Source organism: Pelodiscus sinensis, chromosome 4, assembly GCF_052426305.1.
Source record: "Pelodiscus sinensis isolate ZL-2025 chromosome 4, ASM5242630v1, whole genome shotgun sequence".
Classification (NCBI taxonomy): Eukaryota; Metazoa; Chordata; order Testudines; family Trionychidae; genus Pelodiscus; species Pelodiscus sinensis.
In genome coordinates, this window is record NC_143055.1 from 57,664,820 (window position 1) to 57,678,498 (window position 13,679).

The following is a 13,679-nucleotide window of genomic DNA, read 5'->3' on the forward strand; positions in this document are numbered from 1 at the left end:
TGCTGCAGTGGTGAGACTGCATTGTTGCAGAGCCCAAGGTTGGGTTGCTCTAAGGGAACCATGTGCTCTCTGTGTATCTAATAAGGTATTATAGAAATCATTTTGTTCTGGTCTGATAAAGCCCGTATTGAATTATCAGTCAGCTTTGGTGATTCTGTCCCATTCTTTCCAATTTTCCCTAATCTCAATGAAACAAAGTTAAAAGATCTGTATACATACAGATATGAGTACAGCTCTGAGAACACGACAAGGAGTCCTGTGGCACCTTATAGACTAACATGTATTGGAGCATAAGCTTTCGTGGGCAAAGACCCACTTCGTCAGTTATCTGTTATGCTTATGCTCCAATACATCTGTTATGTTTATGCTCCAATACATCTGTTAGTCTATAAGGTGCCACAGAACTCCTTGTCGCTTTTGCAGATCCAGACTAACACGGCTACCCCTCTGATCTGAGAACAATTTCATAGCAGAGATGTTGGACTTTGTAGTTGCAAAGTGTTCGTTCAGAACTAGGCCATAGGTTATGGTACAATGTTCATAATCAGGGTGATCCCGATGGGACTGGTGTCTTAGGATTCAAACTTCTCCTGCATAAAGCATGAAGCAGATCTGAGATAAAAAGGGTCAGAGGTTTTGTGTACAGTTCTCTTGACAGCTCAGAGTCCTTAGGCAAACAATAGGAAATCATCAAGTATGTGAAGCAGACCTATTTCCTAAACATCACTGGTGATTAGCTATATGGATTAACATAAGGCAATTGCCTGTTTTCCACCATTTGCTGTACCTTTCAAAGAGTGATCAATACAGTGATATCTCTATATTTTTCAGTTCATTTAAATGTTAAGATCTCCTCTTGATCTCTGAATTAAAAAAATATAGCACTGACCTGAAACGTTTGGTTCCTCTAGTAACATAAATACATATACACACACATTATCTACCATTATGTCCCTATCTGTTGAGTTTGGGTCATTTATCCTGCACGGTGCTTAACTCTTTCTGGCCACAACAACAAGGGGTCCTGTGGCACCTTGGAGCAGATTAATTAGGACATAAGCTTTTGAGGATTCCAGGCTAGGTGATGAAGTGGGTTTTACTCATGAAAATGTATGCCCTAATTATAGATCTGTTAGTCCCTAAGGTGTCACAGGACTCCTCGTTGTTTTTTGCAGATGCAAACTAACACTGCCTCTATTGCAAGAGGAGTAACAGTTCATTCGAGGGAAGGGTTTCTGATCAAACTACCGTGTCTACACACGGCAAGTTAAATCGGGCGACCAGCATTTTAAAATGGTGACCAGATGCAATTATGCTAATCAAGCGCGGGATATTTAAATCCCATGCTTTATTTGCAACTTCGGAATGCTTCATTTGCTTCACTAGTTCAAAGTAGGGGGCAAGTGTAGACATACCCATAGTGCACTTCTACACTACAAGCCTTTATTTTGAAGTAATGTCAAGCTGCAGGACTTCTTATTCTGACTCATGATAACCTTCATTTCACAAGGAGTAAAGGAAGTTGAAGGAAGAGTGTTCTTCCTTTGACTTCCTGCAGTGTAGACAGCACCAAAAACCGAATTAAGCTATTTCAAATTCAGCTACGCAATTGATGTAGCTGAAGTTGCATAGCTTAGTTCAACTAGCCCTGCTGTGTAGCCATACCCCAACTGTTTTGTTTCAATTCTTGTAGCATATGAAACGCTGTCATTCTGTAAACCAGAAGGGCTTAAATTTGGTCTATACTAGTAAATTATGTCAGTAAACCTACATCACTCAGGAGCATAGAAAATTCATACTCTTCAGCAAAACATTTATACTGAACTAACTCTGAGTGTCGGCAACTTATGTTGATGGAGAGCTTCTCCCATTGATGTAAGGTTAGTTTACATTAGAAGTGCTACAGTGGCACAGCTGGGTGCATCTTCTGAAGAAGTTTTCTACCAGCAGGTGAGAGCTTTCTTGTCAGCAAAATAAAACCACCTCCCTGAGAGATACCAGCAGAGCACTATCCACACCAGTGCTTAGGTCAAGGTAACTTATGGCTTATTCACATCTCTGAGGGACATGAGTTAGGGTATGTCTACACTAGCCCCCTAGTTTGAACTAGGGAGGCTAATGTAGGAATTCGAAGTTGCAAATGATATTTAAATCCCGGGCTTCATTTGCAACTTCGAATGCCTACATTAGCCTCCCTAGTTCGAACTAGGGGGCTAGTGTAGACATACCCTTACACCAACAAAACCTGTAATGTGGACAAGCCCTTAGTTACTGCCTCTCAAGGAGGTAGATTATCAACACCAGTGGAGCCCTCCCATTGACATAAACAGCATCTTCACTGAAGTGTTACAGTTGTGCGAGCTGCAGTCTTTTAAGTGTAGACGAGCCCTCAGGTACAGCAGTGTTAGTTCACCATTTTAATATTATACAAAATTGGAGGAAAAATGCAAGGGACAAGCTCTACATATGGGTCAGCAGCACAGCAACTACTGTTAAGCGTTAAGTCGCTCATTCCTCTCAATGAGCTGATCACAGATGACAGACAACACCCAAAGATGATGAATACAGCCCAAAACCATAGCTCTGAGATCTACTATCTGATCCGTTCATGTCAATAAGTGAGCATTCTTTTCCCCTCTCCTCAGTTCTGGAAGGTTTCTGATATGTATCAAGTGCAGCCATTCTTTGCTGCTCACCCCAGTCTCAGCAGTGTGTTCTTGGTGCATGCACTGAGCTTGCCTCTTCTAAGCTCACCACTCTGATGGGGAAGCCTTTCCCAGATTCTGGCCCACATGGTGGTAGAGAGAGGAATTCAAACAACCCCAGAAAGGCAAGTCCTTCCAGAACCTTGCTTACCTCAGGGAAGGATGGAGTACAGACCCCCACATCAGGGTCAGGACCCCAGATCCTTTCACCTATGTGGGGAGGCAGGGAGTATAGCTCAGACTCTGCAGGCGAGGCTGTAACCCAACTGATCCCAAATCACATGAAAAGATTGGGGAGTGGGGTTCAGACACCTGAAAAAAGCAACCCTCTCTAGAACCTGACTCCTCTCCCACATAGTCTATAGTCCACTGCTATAACCATGGAACTGTACAGCATGCCAGGTCAAATTGGGCCTTATGTAGTGACATAACAGATGTGTTTTGGCTGGGTTGCACCACTTCTCACATTAGTCAGAATGGGTATGTCTACACTACAAAGTTAATTCGAACTAACAGCCATTAGTTTGAATTAACTTTAATAGGCACTACACATGCAAACCGCTAGTTCGAACTTAATTCGAACTAGCGGAGCACTTAATTCGAACTAGGTAAACCTCATTCTATGAGAACTAACGCCTAGTTCGAATTAAGTAGATCGAATTAAGGGCTGTGTAGCCACTTAATTAGAACTTGTGGGAGGCTAGCCCTTCCCAGCTTGCTCTGGTGGCCACTCTGGCCAAACCAGGGAAACTCTTCTGCCCCCCTCCCGGCCCCAGAGCCCTTAAAGGGTTTGGCTACAGTGTTTGTGCCAGTTGCAAGCCTGCCAGCACCCAGCCTGCAGACCCTGCACCTGGTACGGTATGAGCCAGCCACCCGCTGCCACTCAGCCCTCTGCCTCTTCCCAGGACCAGGCTGGTGGCTCCCAGGAGCCTGCCTGGGGCCGCAAGAGACGGGCGCCCGCCTGGTCAGGTGCAGAGATCGTGGACCTCATCGAGGTTTGGGGGGAAGCCTCCAACGTTCACGATCTCCGCACTAGCCACAGGAACGCGGCCGTGTTCAGCCGCATGGCTGACAGCCTGGCCGCCAGAGGCCACATGCGGACCCAGGAGCAGGTCCGCTGCAAAATTAAGGACCTGCAGCAGACCTACTCCCGGGCCTGCCGGCCAGGGGCCGACCAAGAGGCCTGCCCCCACTTTGAGGCCCTGGACCGCATACTGGGGGCTCATGTCGTCCATGCCCCCCAGGTGGTGATCGACTCCAGGGCAGAGGGCCCCGTCCCTGACACCGAGGAGGAGGAAGAGGACGCTGAAAGACAGGAGCCTGAAGGGAGCCTGCTCAGGACCCAGGACCCAGGACCTCCGAGGCACCCCATAGAGCACATCGCCTGTGTCGTCCGAGGCCGGGAAGGGCTCTACATGTGAGTACCATCATGCTCCCCTTATGTGTACGGTGAGGAGTGGGGGGAGAGGGATCCCAGGGACCATGGGCCTGGGCCTTGCCCACCATGGAGCAGCATCTGGGTGTCATGCAGGGGGCCTGGCCTTGCAGAGGGGGGCAGGGTTTCACCCACCTTGTCCCCAGGGAGAATTGCGCCAGGAACCAGGAGGAGTACCAGCAGCGGCACCTATGGTTCCTGGAGCACCAGCTCCGCACCCAGGACCACTGGGTCCGGGAGGACCTGCGGCTGCGGCAGTGGAGTGTGGAGGCACTGGAGGAGCAGGGCTGTGCTCTCAGAGGCCACCTCCAGACCTTGGTCGACAGATTCCTGCCTCCTCCTGCTCCGGCCCCTGCAGCCGTCCCAGCTCTCACTCCTCCTCCCACCTCTGCTCCCCCTCCTGCTTCCTCCGCACCTCCTGCCCCACCCTCATGCTGCCCTTATGTCCCTCCTGCCCCACCCTCCACACCCACTCCCCCCCCCCGACGCCCCCGCACCCGCAGTGCTGTGACACGAGAGAGCCAGCAGGACCCCCAAGCCTGAGCTTTCCCTTCCCTTCCTCCCCTTCCTCCCCATTCTAGCCCCCTCCTCCCAGGTTTCCCCTACCCTCTCCCACCCTCACTCCTCCCTCCCCCCACTCCAGTTATGTAAAATAAAAGAGATTTTTGTTGGCAAAACAGGTGTCTTTATTTGACATTAGGAAGGGAGGTTAGGGAGGGGATGGGGGGGTGGGTGGAAGAAGGCCCCAGTGGGACATTCAGGGAGAGTTCAGTCCTCCTCCTCCACCTGGAAGCTCTCCCGCAGGGCTTCCCGGATCCGGACGGCCCACCGCTGGGCTTCCTGGATGGCGGCGGTGTGGGGCTGAGCATAGTGGCCAGCCATGTGCTCAGCCTCAGCCATCAAGGCTGGCAGGAAAGCATCCCCCTTCCTCTCGCACAAATTGTGCAACATGCTGCCACCACGGGAGGGATATTGTTCTTGGCAAGGTCAAGGCGGGTGAGGAGGCACCTAAATTGTGCTTTCATTCAGCCGAAGGCCCCCTCCACTACAATGAAGGCCCTGGTGAGCCTGGAATTGAAGGCCTAGCGGGAGGGGTTGAGGTGTCCCATGTATGGCTTCATGAGCCAGGGCTGTAGGGGGTAGGCCGCATCCCCACCAGGCACACAGGCATGTCCACGTTCCCGACCTTGATGTGGCGGTCGGGGAAGAAGGTCCCGGCCTGCAGCCTCTGGCACACGGAGGAGTTCCGGTACACCCGTGCGTCGTGTGCCTTGCCGGACCAGCCCACATTAATGTCCATGAACTGGCCCCAGTGGTCACACACGGCCTGCAGGAGCACGGAGAAGTACCCCTTGCGGTTGATGTACTGGGAGGCCTGGTGTTCCGGGACATGGATGGGGATGTGCGTCCCATCGATGGCCCCCCCGCAGTTGGGGAAGCCGAGGGCACCGAATCCCTGGATGACGGCGTCCTGGTCAGTGAGGCGGACCACCCTGCAGAGCAGCACCCGGTTGATGGCCTTGACCACCTGCAGAGAGACACAGCAAACAGCGAATCACTGGGGTGCCTGGGTGACTGGGAGTGTTCGTGTCCTGGGACTGCCCCACGCCCCACTCCCGGAAGCAACCCCCCCGAGCGGCATGTAGTACGGCCGGGACAGACCAAACCCTCCGGTGCGGGGCACTTTCGCCTCCTCTCCCCCATTTTCCCTGGGGCGACCCATCCCCTCCTTGCAGCCCCCTTCCCTCCCGGCCCAGTGGCCGGTGGGTGCTGTACCTGCATGAGCACTGCTCCGACGGTGAATCTCCCCACGCCGAACTGGTTCCCGACGGATCGGTAGCTGTCCAGCGAGGAGAGCTTCCAGAGGGCGATGGCCACACGTTTCTGGAGGGGGATGGCGGGCCTCATGCGAGTGTCCCGTTGCCGCAGAGCAGGGGCGAGCCACTCACAGAGCTCCAGGAAGGTGTCCCTCTTCATCCTGAAGTTCTGGGCCACTGTCTGTCTCCCCAGCGCTCCAGGACGATGCGGTCCCACCAGTCGCTGCTGGTGTCCAGATGCGGCGGGGAACGCTGGCGTCCGGGCGCTGCTGCGGCTCCTCCATGGCCCCCAGGGAGGCCAGGCGGAGAGGTAGGGGGATGACGTGCACCATTTCTGGCAGGCTTGCAGCAGCAAGTCCAAAAACTGCACCAGAAAGCCCAGGGCGAGCTCTGGCTCCATGTTGCCAACTGCGGCGGCGGCCCCAAAGAGAAGCACCGACACAGACAGGCACAGAGAAAAACGCTTCGCTGTCCCTTGGCGAGGTAGGCAAGCAAGTGGAAAAGCTGAGAACCGGCTGTCCAGGGGGGTCCCTTTAAGCACAGGCCTCAGATAGCCTCAGACAGCAGCCACACAAAGCAACTACTGACCTGATTCCCTGCCGGAACCGGTTTCAGCTGCCCTTAAGTGCGCCCCAGTGTCCAATCGGTGTGGACACGCTAGTTCGAATTAGCAAAATGCTAATTTGAACTAGTTTTTAAGTCTAGATGCGCTAATTCGAATTAACTTAGTTTGAATTAACTAATTCGAACTAAGTCAGTTCGAATTAGCGCTGTTGTGTAGACATACCCAATTTGACTCATTGGTAAATAATACGCTTTTTACCTACATATGTGAACAAATTAAGAGTTATTCTCTCTCTTCCTTGTTCCCTCTCCTTTTCTTTTAGCTTTGGTTTTATGCATTCTGTTTAGGACATTAAGCTGCAGACAGTGCCCATACTTTTTTTAAAAACAAATTTGGTTAAAAACAAGCATAATGGATTTTTTTCTTGCAACTATCAACAGTTTCCCCCCAATTTAGCAAATAATTTTATCTGCCAGTTGTTCCCTGACACAAACTAATCTGCCTATACCTTGTTCAACAATATCTTGCTCAGTGATGAATCATCAATGATATTATCTGTTAAATCAGCACAGCTCTGAGTACTGGTTTATTATTAATTTATGTTCAAAGTTTTAGCTCCAGACCTCTTTACTGGTAGATAAAGTAATATGGATCTAGCATAAATAATTATTTGTAGGTGAGCTTAACCAGATGTCCCTTCCTATCAGAGATTGTAAGTTAGGAGAGTATAAATTATTTAAAAGTATTTTTTTAAATCTGGTTCAAATGTCTAATTCCACTTAATCTCAACAGGTATTGTAAAACTAAACTAATTTAGTGAATAATTCTTTCATATTTGGCAATATTAAAAAGGTGTTTTACTTCATAGAGATCTATTTACAGATCTTGCAAATGACAAACATGACTTTTTTTCCCCAAAGCAGAGGTGAAAGTATTACTTATTTTTGCTGTCTAGATGCCTGAGGTAAGTATAGTATAGCATACTCTGAAAAGCTTCTACAAAAATCTGAAAATTCTCTCAATCAGGAAGACTTCTTCCCAAGTGGAATACAGGTTGTTCTGCCCCAAAGTTAGTGTAACTTCTAGACTTTCAGTATTCAAAACTGATTACTCAATTTACTAAGATACTGTAAGTTTAATGAGACATTGAATAACAAAGCCCAGCAGAAAGCTCCTGGTTTTCTTCCACTTTATGAAAAATGTCCTTTTGATTAAAAATGTGGTGCAAAATTCTCTCTGATCAGGGTAATCCCTACTGATAGGCAAAACATGCAGCCACCCCATTTCCCAGCACCCTCCACCAAGACTCAGCATTCAGCCCATGTTCACCAGTTGGAGGCAAACAGCTCTGGTAGACTGGAGGACAGAGCAGGGGGCTGATGCACAGCAGGCAGCTAAAGAGAAGCAGCACTTTCCCCTTAAAATTGGTGCTTTTCTCAGGCTGACTGTGCAGCTGCCTGATGCTCCTTCAGCTTGCACATCCCTCCCAGCCCTGCTCTAGGTTATCAACTCTCTTGGACAAGACGTCACTACAATAAATGGCATCCATCCTGGTAACCTCTTTTCCCAACAGCTTCAGCTCCCTTTCTCCAAAGGGGTAGCAGTGCTGGTCTGTGTGGGACACCAGCAACTGGATGAACAGCCATATTTCTGATTTATAAAATTGACTTATTAGTCATGGATTGGATCTAGTTTGCACACACTGTATTTGCTTCATAGAATCAAAGGATTGACAGAAACCCGAAGAGGCCATTGAATAGAACCCCCCTGCTAAAACCAGGACCAATCCCAACATATGGAACTTCATGGAAATTCTCAGTGTAGACCATAGAAGGATGATGCATTTACTTTTAACTTTACGCTTCTCTATTTATCAGGATTTTAAAGGGTGAGAAAGATTATTTATTATTGACATACAAAGAAACTGAAATGGCCAAATTATGCTGTCTGGGCGAATTTCTACTCACTTACTCAGACAAAACTCCTGGCTGTCGGACATAAGAATGGGCAACTACATTACATTGCAGTCAACCTCCATGGTTTAAAAAAAAAAGAAGAGTTTGGTCCAACACATTGAGTAAGTTTTTTTTCCCTTGATATTTTTTATTCAGTATCTCTGGAAGACCAAATCTAGCACTCCTCACTGAGACAAAACCCTGATCCGCCAGCTGCAACCCTTCCTGAATAAGAATGACTTAGCTACAGTGATTCATGCTCTTGTCACATTCCAACTGGACTACTGCAATGCGCTCTACCTGGAGCTGCCTTTGAAATGTCTTCGGACACTTCAACTGGTCCAGAATGTGGCTGCTCGAGTTTTAACTAACATTGTTATACAGAGCAGATTATACCGGTGGTCTGAGAGTTGCACTGGCTTCCAGTAGGTTTCTGGACACAATTCAAGTGTGTCTTGGTTTTGACTTATAAAGCCCTACATGGGTTGGGAGTGGGGTATTTAAAGAACCATCTCCTTCCATACAAACCTGTCCAGAGATTGAGGTCAGTTGAAGACTGCTCCATGTTCTACCACTTATGGAGATAAGGTTGACATCTACATGGAGCAAGGCCTTTTTAGCTTTTGCCCCCAAGCTATGGAATTATCTCCCCCAGACATTTTCCTGGCATCAATGCTGGCACTGTTTCAGCACCAGGATAAAGACACCCTATTGGTGTGTGTGTGTGTGTGTGTGTGTGTGTGTGTGTGTCCCTGCTCCTGAGGTGTCTTATGCCCCACTTTGGAGTCTTGATTTTATTGTTTAATTTATATATATTGTGTTTTAAAAATTTTGTAAGACACCTTGAATATTTTAAATAAATAGGTGGGGTAAAAATATCTTGAATGAATGAATGAATGAATGAATGTCTATTGGGAGTCTTCCTAATGAGGACTGAAAAAAAATTGGCCTCCTGCGAACAAGATTTTGCTCTCAGCTACACAAGTTTATATCTGGAGTAATTTCCCTTCTCTTCTGTGGAATGATCATACATTTGTAATGGAATAGAAAATGTCCCTATGTCCAATAGCCGATAAATGGCAGACTCTCTCCTTAACAAGATTTCTTGGATAGATATTTTTAGTTGTCATGATCTATTCCTTAAGGTTTGAAGCTGCTCAAAATCAAACACAGATATGAAGGCTTCTCTAACCCTTCCTGCAAATAGCTACAAATAATAAATGTGCACAGAAATCAGAAAACAATTAAACCAAACAAGGCCAAATTCACAACAAATATTATCTGTAACAAAAAAAAAATTGACCAGGTCTGGTTTGACTTCTCCTACAAACAAGATGGGTTCTGCTTCTGTCAATATGACTAAACCCAGTACAGTCCCCTTCTCAAGTGGAATTCTTGACTTCTGTTGGTATATCACATCCTGGCAGGAATGGTTGCTAGCAGAAGTCTAAAATTAATTGCCTTCCTCATACACTAGGAATATCTGCCACTTTTTCTTCCCTGATAATCAATGTATTTTTGTTTGTTTTCTGATGAGGACTCCACTACTAGCCACGGAATGTTTGTTGTCCCCTTGTTCTTATCTACATATATTTTCTGTGACAAATAATCATTTAAGATACTGCTGTGTCATCTAAATTTCAATCCATCTTATCCTGCTTTAGTTTTGCTAAAATCGCCTTACTGTTGCCAGTTTATACAGAAGACAAGAAGATGTGATGTCTAGGTACTGTGATTCTGCATGCTTCTTGATGGAGAGTTCAAGATTAAGTATTCATTTGGCTCAGGAGGGCTCCATTCAAATGCACTGACTGGTAGTCGAATAAAAGGCAAGAGGGCTCAACTTTTTTCTGGAAGACTGAAAGACCATTAGTCAAACTCAGAAAGATCCAAGATTTCCCTGTTTCGTATGGACAAATTTGATCGTTATTTTTAGTGTAGTAATTCTACCATCTAGTTGTACACTACCATGAGTCTCATCTCTTTGGGTGCGTGTATACAGCAGGGCTTACCTCAAAAAAAGCTTTGCAAATTGTGCTACGTCAGTTTTGTAGATTATGTTGGAATAGCTTATTTCGAAATTGGGAGTGTCTACAAAGCACTTATTTTGAAATAGAGAACTCTTCCACCCCTTACTCCTTGTACAATGAGGGTTACAGGAGTCAGAGTAAGAAGGTCCTCCAGCTTGACAGTATTTTAACATTATTTCAATATAACTATCAGCTGTGTAGACACGGACTAAATTATTTTGAAATAACACTATTTATTTCAAAACAATGTTGCTATGTAGATGTACCCTTCCTGAGGTAACATTCTCATAGAATGGACATGAAAAAAGACCGCATTAATGAATCCAGTAATTTGTGAAGCAGTGTGTGTGTAATAAAAACAAATAAAAATTGGAGGAGACACAAATTATATGGTATATTTGAAAAATGGTTTAGAACGCATAGGAATGTTTTTGAATATTGCTAGTAAAGAAGAGATGTCATCTTTTACTATGTATGGTAGTGCAAGATGTTGTAGTGAGTAATGTTTGTTCTTGGTTTATAAGACTCTTGCTTTTAATAAACCTGTGGCCTTCTCTTACAAAAGTGTTCGTGTAATCATGCATTTGTAACTTGTCTTTTCCTATATGGGCTCATCATACAACTTGTGGTCTGGGTTGATTCCTTCCCTTCACACAATGATTTTACAACTTTAGTCTAAATAATAGTATTCTCTCCCTTTATTATATATAGACTAATAACCTTAGCAAGTAAAAAAAGATGAATTTATAATTCAATTTGATTTTGCAATTCTGTCAAATTATTTTTCATTATCTTCTTATAAAAAATAATTATGTCAGTTGCTACACTGTATTTTTGACAACTTCTTACACTCTACACTGTTTTAAAATTGCATTATTTGCTTTGAAAAACTGGTTAATATGTGACTCTCAGAAATTTAGACATCAAAATTCTTTGTGCATTGCCTTTCCATACCCCCACCTTCAATGTCATGTTTTCTACATTAGAGATTGGTAAATAATGAAAGATATTTTCATGAATATTTCTTTAAATGTAAATAACTTCATTTGACTATTTTTCCCTTGTATAGTAATTTCGCATTAACATTCATACAATAAATATTTTAGCATGAATTGTCACTATAAGCAAGTTGTAAACTCACATGCTTGAAAATTCATGGAAAGCAAATTTAAAAAAGACATTTTCAAGCATTTGCAGCAGAAACTTGATGAAAGGCATTCAGACTCCCAGAAAATAGAAACAATGTCATGTGACTTGTAGTCTATTCACAAGTAGACTATGTGAGCAAGAGAAAAATCACCATCTGCTTGTTCTATGCCAGTAAGTCAAAATCAAATAAATGCTAAAAATATTTGCTCAGAACAAATTGTATACAGTTGTATACTCTGTAATAGGAAAAAGTGACTGAGTTTATTCACACAATAGAAATACATGAACACTCACAGAGTACTCAGCAGAGATAAGGATGGGCACAAATGGATCTGAGGAGATGGACAAACATAACACAAATAAGGTCTGCAAAAAGACGTAGGTGCATTTAATGTTGTGCTGGATAATTTAAATGGTTTTTTTAACCCCAAACAGCCTTTTTCTCAACCCAACCACCGTTTCTTCATATGCAATGGTACAAATAGTTACAGCTGCTGTGCATTTGTGCTATATTAATATTTGCACACTCCTGTCATTCCAGTAGCTGGATCAGAAGATGAGAATTCATAGAGGAAAAGTTCACTAGTAAAAAATAGTGCTGTGATTATATATCCTACTACCAATGCATGCGTGTGTAATGTATTTGCCTACACTAAAAATTAAGCCTGCAATGTCTCAATCTATTAGGCTTTGATTGCTCATTGCTGAACTTTTTGATTCCTTGTTCAAGATCAAGATTTAGTTTCAGTGTATAAACTATTGTCATATTCTTAATTGAAACCCATTGGTTTGAAAGTTTGAAATGTTTTTGTTTTATACTATTGTAATTTTCATGTCTAAACAAGCACTTTACTATCCTAAGTCTAAAACTGTTTTCTGGTTTGGCTACTTTTGGCCCTAAATTGTTTTGCCCATCTCTGCTTTAAAAAAAAAACCCAACTTTCTGTTTTAGTTTGTTGGATACTTTTAGAAGCTTTTTTATTATATTTTAATTAATTATTTTTTGTATTATGATGTATGGTGTCTTGAGTACTTTTGCAGGTGGCCATTTTAAATTTGAGAATTGCATTATGATTTATTGACCTTCAGAAACATGCTCTTCTCAAAATGAAAAGGAAGTTTCAAGACAGAAGAACTTGGCATTAGAGCGTAATCTTGCAAAACCAAACTCCAGTTCATAGTGGACATTCTCCAGTGAACATTCTTTCAGGTCCATGGTGTTAAGTATTTATCTACTGTATGTTATCAATCACGGAAAAATAGATTTTACAGCTCAAAAACGCTCACCACTAAATTGCAAAAAAGAGGCCATAGGCTTATATTGACTGCTGTGTTGCTAGCAAAATGTGTTTCACTTTAAAAAAACTCACAATTGATTTTTTAAAGGAAGTTCTACATTGGCTTTGCATCATTCTTCGGCTCATACTGGAAACAGCCAAGTGCAGCCAAAGCTTTTGGCTTCTTCTCAGATGTTTCCAAAAGTGAGCCAACGGTTGATGTAAAAAACATTCATTTGGCCACCACATGATGTCTGTCTTCAATTCTCCTTGGGAAACTGCCAAGCAGCTTCTCTCAGCTATTCCTGAGCAGTGATTAACACCTGTCTCTGTGATTTTAAGGTTTCAACTGTCTGTTTGAAAACTTTAAAGACAGAATGTACATATAAGAGAAAAAAAACATACAGACTTAACACATGCTCCGTATTTAGGAGAAAAAAATAATTTGTCATTAATAGCCTCTGAACTCAAATACCATCTGAATCACCAGTTACTGTCCATTTCTAGTTTAATTTAAATATTCCTGACACTTCATTATAAATATTTACCTACTACATTGAACATCCATTTTTCTTCCTTTCTCGCTGGACCTACTCTCCTCCCAACCAGCCCCCAAATTAATTCTTACCTTAAACCACCTTCTGGGAGAAGGACTCATAGGTCTGATATCACTCTGATATCACTCTCATTAGATCAGCTGCCAGAAGGTAATTAAAGCCAACCTGGATGATTGTTACCTTTCAGGG